This window comes from Xenopus tropicalis, chromosome 3 (genome assembly GCF_000004195.4).
Source record: "Xenopus tropicalis strain Nigerian chromosome 3, UCB_Xtro_10.0, whole genome shotgun sequence".
NCBI lineage: Eukaryota > Metazoa > Chordata > Amphibia > Anura > Pipidae > Xenopus > Xenopus tropicalis.
Genome location: NC_030679.2, coordinates 18,441,382 through 18,449,505, shown reverse-complemented (window position 1 = coordinate 18,449,505; position 8,124 = coordinate 18,441,382). Strand labels below are relative to the sequence as shown.

Sequence of the window (8,124 nt, the reverse complement as noted above, 5' to 3'; positions counted from 1 at the left end):
CTCCCAGTGTGTTTTCTAATGAATTAAAGTGGCAGCTTCCAAACAAGCATATTATGATGGGTGAAGCAATGAGAAGAGTCAAGAGCACACACACACACACTCCTATAACTACCCATGGATTGAGCCACATTACCATGCACAATAATGCTCTCCCTATGTTGGATATACATGTAAACATTATATAAAAAGAAAAGGCCACAACATATCCCCTTTGAAAATCACTCAAAAATGTTTATTGATAATGTTTGGAAAAGACATTTCTGAGATACCTAATAAAAAAAACACAGGAACAGATGTATAGGTTTTAAAGCTTCCAACAAACATGAAAATCAAATATTCATTCCAGAAAATGAAGGGGGGGTAGAGACTTGGACAAAATCTTGACAAAAATAATGGCAATGATATCAAAGTACCAGCACTGATGTTCTATGTATAGATTTCACACCATTATATGGAGGCAACACAAAGGGTTAAATATTACTGTTTATGTATGCATATTTCAGGTGTTGCATTACAATTCCAACAAACCTCATGGGACTGGAACCTTGGTTGTCTGTATGCCAACTATCCATTTTGTAGAGCTTTACACAGCTACAACAAACTGGAAGGAAAGAATAAGGGGAAGTAAATCAAACCAGCACAGAGCAATCGCATGAAGAAACAAATTTTATAAGGAGGCAATAGAAAGATGCAGTCCAGAGAATGGGGCGGCCTGTGGACACCTTCATGTGAAATCCGGCGCTGGCTGTAAACCCAAATTAAAATTATGCATAGCAACATTTAGTTCTACTTGGCAACTTTTTAAAACATATTCCTTTAAAATGTTTTAATCTGTAGATAAAATACACTGAAGCGCTGAATACAGCTGGCCATACATCAAGATTTTTAAAAGATCTTTTAGTTATCGTAGGACCAAGCTTATCCTGAAAGGATCGTTTAAAAGTATGATTTGTCCAACAAAAATGACCATTTCAACAAGATGTAACTTTGCTCAAATACTCAATAAACTTTGAGTCAAAAAAAAAAAAAAAAAAAAAAAAAGACCATTTCAAGCAAAATCATCTAGATCAGTGCTGTCCAACTGGCGGCCCCTTGGCTGTGGCCACATTGTTCACACCGTAGACAATGTATGTACTGCCTGAGTGCTGCCTATGTGTGCCATATTCTGCCTGCCCTATGCTGCCTGTGGGAGGTGAACCTGGCATGGGTTTGTTCTGGGAGTTTGTGAGCAGTTGGAAATAGCCATTAAATGGTCCCTAAAGTGTGTAATTATGTGCTGGGGGTTGCCATGCTATCCACGGTGGAGGTGGAGGAGGCATATGGATTTAACGGTATGTCTTGAAATAATATAATTCTTTCACATATCAATGACTGCGGATATCCCCGCAGTGAGGACCAAGCATTTGGGTTTTTGCTGTACTACCACCATTGCAAAAAAATGGGTGTGGTTTGAAGTGGGTGTGGTTAAAGGGAAGTGGGCAAAACTGACTTCCATTAGCAGCCCTCCACCATATATTCTAGAGAAATTACAGCCCTCAGCACCACAGTTGGACAGTGCTGGTCTAGATGAAGCCAGGAAAACTACCTGCTTGGTCCTGCAAGCAGATGGACCATAGACAAATTTGAATTGCGAACAAAGAAAATTTTCAAGCCTGCCCAATCAATTTTCTGACCAATGTCAGAAATGAAAAAAAAAAAAACAGATGTGCAATCGTTTGGGGCCATCTAATCTTAATTGACCGATTTGTCAGATCATACCCCCACCCCCAATTTTGGGCATTTTAGCTGATCAATGTCCCCCTCAATTAAAATGCAGCCTTTTAGTGGCTGCCATACTAGCCTTACCTGAAAGCAGAGAGAATACCATAAGGGGCACCATGGGGCAAAAAAGGCCAGTCATTAAACTCCCTGAAAAGGAAAACAGCAATATTATATACATTAAGCTTACCCTTACATACATAGCCATTATATTAGTTTTAAGGAGTATGATAGCCCCCCACCCCACAGAAACAATCCTCATTGATAATGATAAATCTACATAGAAATAAGGTCATCACTGGGACTTGAGTATCCCTCAGAAAAGGAAGTCATCATTTCGGACATTAAGAAATGTCCTTACAGACTTAAACTAATGAGACGTAATGAGCTGTAAGAGCTGGAATAAGAGGCCAAGAAATCATGAGACTGGAAATGAGTTCTCGGAAAAAATAATGCTCTTGTGTTCTGCGTGAGGTATCTGGCTCATCTGCAGTTTTGGCAGAGAAGCCATAGAAGACGCCATCACGTTAGTGTCAGATAAACCCTCTGCTTCCCTCCATTTTTTGCAATAAAAAAAGAAAAAAAAAAAAAAAAAAAAAAAAACACCACTACACTACTTTAAATCGCAAGTAATCAGCACAGCAAGTTTAATACATGGAATCTGCAATACCCATACCTTTGCCAAGTGATTACTAAAATGCGATATCAACAAAGGCCTTTGGCAGAATGAAACACAGCTATAATAAAACAGCTTTTGCCAGAGAAATAAGGGCCACTGCCGGACGACATTGTACCTGTTACATGATGAACTTTTCAGTTCAGCTTCAACTTTTCGGTCCATAGCATCCTCTGAAACTGAGGAATCATCAGTTGAATTAACCTTTTAGCCAGATAAAATCACAGCTGGATCAACTGCTGGAGAAGAATCCCAAAACTCAGAAACTTCAGAAGCAACTTTGAACCTCTAGAGGACAAAGAAAATCCTTTTAGAAATGTTTCGCCATTCAGATAATCAAAATAACCTTGGCTGCTTTATTTAATGGATTACTCAGACACAAATCAAAGCTGGAGGAAATATCACCCTCCTCCTTGAAAGACTGCTATACTGAAAATCTCCTTTTGAAGAGGAAACATCCTCTTCAACAGCATTAGAAGATGCAGAGGCTCTGGGAATGCCTATTGCTACAGCTTCCAAAAATAAATGCTAGTAAGGAGGGAGAGATAGCGTTCCAGATCTCTATATATATATATATATATATATATATATATTTTATAAGAAGCGAGTCTGCTCTACTTTTTTTTTTTTTTTAAATATAAAAGGTTGCTTGTTCACTTACCCCCATATGTAATAAAAGGCACTTAGCTTGCCCATGTGCAACAACCCATACCAACCAATAAGAGGTTTCCTTTGAAACAGGTGACCAGTAAACGCTACCCGTTAATTGGTTGCTATAGGTTACTGCACCTTGGAGAACTTAGTGCCTTTTATTACATCACCCCAATAAAGCATATTATGTACAGGTATTTCACCCATTATCCAGAATGCTTTGGACCTGGTGTTTTCCGGATAAGGGATCCTATAGTAATCTGGATCCATATATCTTAAGTCTACTAAAAAAAAAAAAAATCTAAACATTATGTTTTGCCTCCAATAAGGATTCATTATATCTTACTTTGGATCAAGTACAAAGTACTTATTACAGGAAAAAAAATGAATTCATTTTTAAAAATTTGAATTATTTGCTTATATTGGAGTCTACCAGAGATGGCCTTCCGGTAATTCTGAACTTTCTGGATAATGGGTTTCTGGATAATGGATTCCAAATTTCCATGCCTGTACCAATATACCATAGTGTTCAAAAAGTATGCAGAAAGATGCATAAGACGCTCCCTTACAGAACTAGAACAAACACCATACATAATTAAGTTACTTGGTAGATATTAGAGTTTTCAAAGATCCTGAGCTATTTATATGAGAGAGAAACTCACTCTGTTGGTTTTCACTTCCAGCTGACCCAAAGCCCAAGTCACTCAAGTGGTGTATGAGTGAGATCTGTTGCTCCGCTTTTACTTCCTCAAAAACAAAGTCACACAGAGCTCATATTGTTGCAGACTTCTTGAAACTAATCCGATATGCTTTTCAGAACTTACTTTGAGTATAGAAGTGCCCCGGGCTGTATAAGTTACTGCTACAGTCAATTTCCTTTAGCCCCTCTTTGACTTACTCACCCATTCCTATCTTACTTCCCTTCCGCCCATGTGACTTTCCTCCTCCTGCCTGCAGGGTCCTAATGCTCTCAGCTAGTCTCTCCACTCACAATCACTCTAAATAGCTACAGAAAAAGGGAAAGTTGTGCTCAACACTAAATTATAAACCATAAAAGTGTCCATAAACATTCAGATTTTAGTCTTTTTCTAACAAATGTTTGGATATCGATTGCACATATAAAAGCGACAATCTAAAACTAACATTCAGACTGAAATTGTAGGATAAAGTACTAAAAATAAATCTAAAGGATGTTCTAAACATGTGCAGATTTTATTTTTCAAATGACCAATCGCCATGGTACGAAAATTTAGACATGAATTTAGAGCACACAGGGTCCAAAAATTGTATAAAACGTACACACAACTATATCAGTGCTTGGCTAGCTTTAGATAGGGGTAAAATGAGGCTGTGACCACAAAAATTTAGACAGCAAAAAGGTCCTTTGCACTCACCTTTTAATATAATATATTAGAGAAAATATTATATATATATATATATATATATATATATATATATATATATATTATATCTCTATTTATAAAGCGCTACTTATGTACACAGTGCTGTACAGTAGAATACATTAATACAAATGGGGTTATTAAGATAATAGATAAATTCAAGTATTACAATAAACATAACAAATAAAGAGGGAAAAAAGGGGACTATATAAAACATTACCTATCTAGACATTTTTCCAGGGTACACAATAAGGACCCCAGTGGCCTTTCATTTATGGGAATTAGCCATTGTAAAGGAGGAGACTTAAAACGGAGCCTCTTCCAGGAAGAAACAAAATTGCATACTTCAAAAAGAACACTACCTAGCTCGTGGAGAAGTTTTACTCAAGAAGTGGGATCCATTAATCTGGTATGCTGAAACCCACAAAAATAGTGGTAAGAGACTAAGAAAACAAACAATTTTGTGGCACTAAAAACAAAACCTCGACTTGAAGCCAAAGATTTTTCCTGATTAAAACAGGCCAAAAGTAGGTTTAGCACAAGCCCTAATCATAGCACTCAAGTTACACAAGGGGAGGGGATATACTGCCCCTTTAAAGCAACAAGTTGTCTAAACACATGCTTCAGCACTGGTTTATAACTGGCTGATTAATAGTCTGCTTTGTTGTGCAACACATTGCAATACATTATAAAACCCTATCTGTATCTGATTGCTACTCAACTATTCAGTATGACATGCTATAAAGAACAAATAGACCATCTTGTAAGCCTGCTTTCTTCCATGCCTTGCCACTGAACTTTTTCTCTTCTAGGCTTCTTTTAGATTTACTGTAAGGCTCCTCAGTGACATCTAGTGGATGCTTTACAGGTTCTGTTGGATCCATCAAACTCAGAGGTACAATCTTGAAGGCATAAAAGTGCTGAAGCAAAAAATAAATAAATGACAGATTTGTTATAAGTGTTTAACAATGAATTACAGGGTTAGTTTGATCTCCTATTCTAAGCATCTTTGATTTATTTGCCTCTTTCCACCTTTCAAATAGGAGTCACTGACCCTCAACAGTGAAAGCCCATTGCCATGTGTGATGCTACAGCTATATTGTTACCTTTTATTTCTTATCTGTCTATTTAGGCTTTCCTGTACATCTTCCTGTAACTAGATAGCTGCTGAAATTTTAAACTGGAGAGATGCTGGACAATATCCTAAACAGCCACAAAAAAAAAAAAAAAAAAAAATTAAAACAATGAAGACTAATAATTTTCTCAGAACAGCACTGTTTGTATCTTATTAGAAGTGAATTCAAGAATAAACTACTCCATTAACTATATGAATATTGGTTGTTACAAAGTTCCTTTACTGTACATTTAGGAAAAGACTAAATGCCAGTTATGAAAAAACAGCATCTTTGCATAATTATTCAGTGTAACACCAGGATCAGAAATATCCTTGCTGATCAGTTCTGAGCATAATACTCTACAGGGCAGACAGTGGGGTACAGGGCCCACTGGAGCATTCCACCCCCCCAAGAAGCCCCTGCCACATCCCCCCACACACACCCCCCCCAGAGCAAAAGCAAGTTAAAAATTACCTTCAGTGCATCAGGGGATGGAGTGCCAGTGAGGATCGGGTCTGGGCCCACCAGATTTTTTTTTCGGGTGCTCCACTGGCCCAATCAGGCAGCCCCTTCACCCCAAACAAATCAATTCCCCAGGGACCATCAGTTTCAGTCAGCTGTGGCAAGCAAGCCTTGCATGCTTACGAGCCATGTACCAACAAACACCACCAATATGCCCGGGCATCCTTTCATTGATGCTCTAACAGCTGCCTCCTAGGCTGCACCCCCCACATGCTGGCAGAGAAGCTGTTCTCGCAGAATAGTAGAAACACACAACTCCAGCAGCTTTCTATTCTATGCAACTTTTGCCGTCATATAGCTTAATGCAGGACCACGTGACTGTCTAGAGTAAAGGTGGCCATACACGCACCGATATTATCGTACGAAACCTCGTTTCGTACGATAATCGGTGCGTGTATGGCATGTCAGCGAGCCGACCGATATCGCAGGAAGCGCCTGACCAAAATTCTCCCTTCAGAGCTGAATCGGCAGAAGGAGGTAGAAATCCTATTGTTTCTACCTCCTTACCTGCCGATTCAGCCCTGAATGGTGTGTGGCGGATCTGACGATGTTTCGTGCGACCAACGGTCGTACGAAACATCGTGAGATCGCCACGTGTATGGCCAGCTTAAGAAGTGAGCCGTGGTAGAACGCATCAGCCTATAGGAGCTTATAGTTACGTTACTAAAATAAAGCAACAAGTGAGATTTGAATGTAGAGCTCCCCACTATTGGGGTGGTCATGGCTGATTAGAAAGAGAAAAGGAGTCTCTGCCCCTGTCCTGCCAGGATCGGAGCTTATCTTACAGCATGTAATATACAGCCTGTTTAGACCTGAGTGAAAGCACTTCTCTGAATTTACCATTGCACTGCAAGCCAACATTGAGAAGTGATCTGTTCAAAACAGGCTGAGGTTTGAAATAATCTGAAACAAAAATGCACATTGTCCGTGCAGGCTGACAGAGGCAATGAGCAGCCCTCATCTGGGAAGTAAATGTATGGGCTAAGGAGTTTGGGTGAATGTGAGGTGGGAGCAGAGGCAGGTTGGCCTTGTTTTTTAGGCCTCAAGGTTAAGGTTCTCTGGTGGGCTTCAAGTACCCCAGTCTGACACGGAGGGGCTATGAGGGGAGGGGAGAGCAGGGTACTGTGCAGGGTAGCTTCTGGAGTGCAGTGAGTAGGGGCATAAAAAAGCCCTGTGCCGCAGAGAGGGCCAAGGATTTCCTACGCCAAAATGGATATGCAGTGTGAGCCCTTTCAAACCCCCGGCCATCCCACTCTGCTCTGTGCAGACTCCAGCAGCAATAGTCAGGTCTCCTCCACCCGCCCTCTTAAAGCTTCAGAACACCGGCTCCCAAATCTGATATAAAGTACCTTCCAGCACTGTGTTTCAGTCGCCTCTCTGCCATCACACACAAGCATGCGTTCCACCTTCTTACAACACCGAACACTTCCTCATTTAAACCCTCCCACTAAACTTTACCAGCCAATCCTTGCATAGTTTCAACACAACAGCCATACCCAGAGGGCAGACCAATCAATTTGTTTAGCCAATCAAGTCTGGGCAATAAGTTGCATGTTACAATAAAGGAGCTTTAGCCTAACTGCAGTTTAAATGCATTTACCTTATAATGTGTGCAGAGGCAGCATGTCAAGCATTCCATTAAATGTTATAGTTTTCTGTTGTTGTTTTAAGGTATTTTATATCAAGGGGGCAGTTGTTTCATATAATGCTCTGGCCACAGCACAGGGTAAATGGGGGGTGGTTTATTTTATAGGTGGGGGGTGGCACTGGCAGCAGGGATGAGGAAGGCTGATAGCTGAGGGCTCTGCAGGGTTGCTAGGTTGGCGGTTTTCCTGACAAATTGGCCTAGTGTGCCCGTTACACTGCATGCTGGGTTATGTAGTTTGTATTTAACAATTAGCCTACAGCTAGGATTAATAAAAAAAACTAAAATACCCAGCATGCAATTGGACAGTATAGACAGGCTCTGTTTTGCATTGTTTTTGCATTTTCAGGCTCAACC

The 8,124-nt window shown here is 40.0% G+C and overlaps 1 long non-coding RNA gene across 8 annotated transcripts; it reads right to left on the bottom strand.

Moving 5' to 3' along the window:
• Positions 1-207: 207 nt before the first annotated feature.
• On the bottom strand, positions 208-7,578 carry LOC100495624. 8 transcript variants are annotated; one of them, XR_004221926.1, is made up of 7 exons: positions 7,472-7,574; positions 5,592-5,688; positions 5,208-5,405; positions 3,748-4,091; positions 2,553-2,722; positions 1,846-1,908; positions 208-601 (listed from the first exon to the last, which is right to left on the bottom strand). It is a non-coding gene; the product is annotated as an uncharacterized LOC100495624 (long non-coding RNA). The 8 variants fall into 8 exon arrangements; XR_004221927.1 differs by having other exon boundaries at positions 3,988-5,405; positions 7,472-7,578; XR_001170260.3 differs by having other exon boundaries at positions 208-745; positions 3,748-5,405; positions 7,472-7,577.
• Positions 7,579-8,124: the final 546 nt, after the last annotated feature.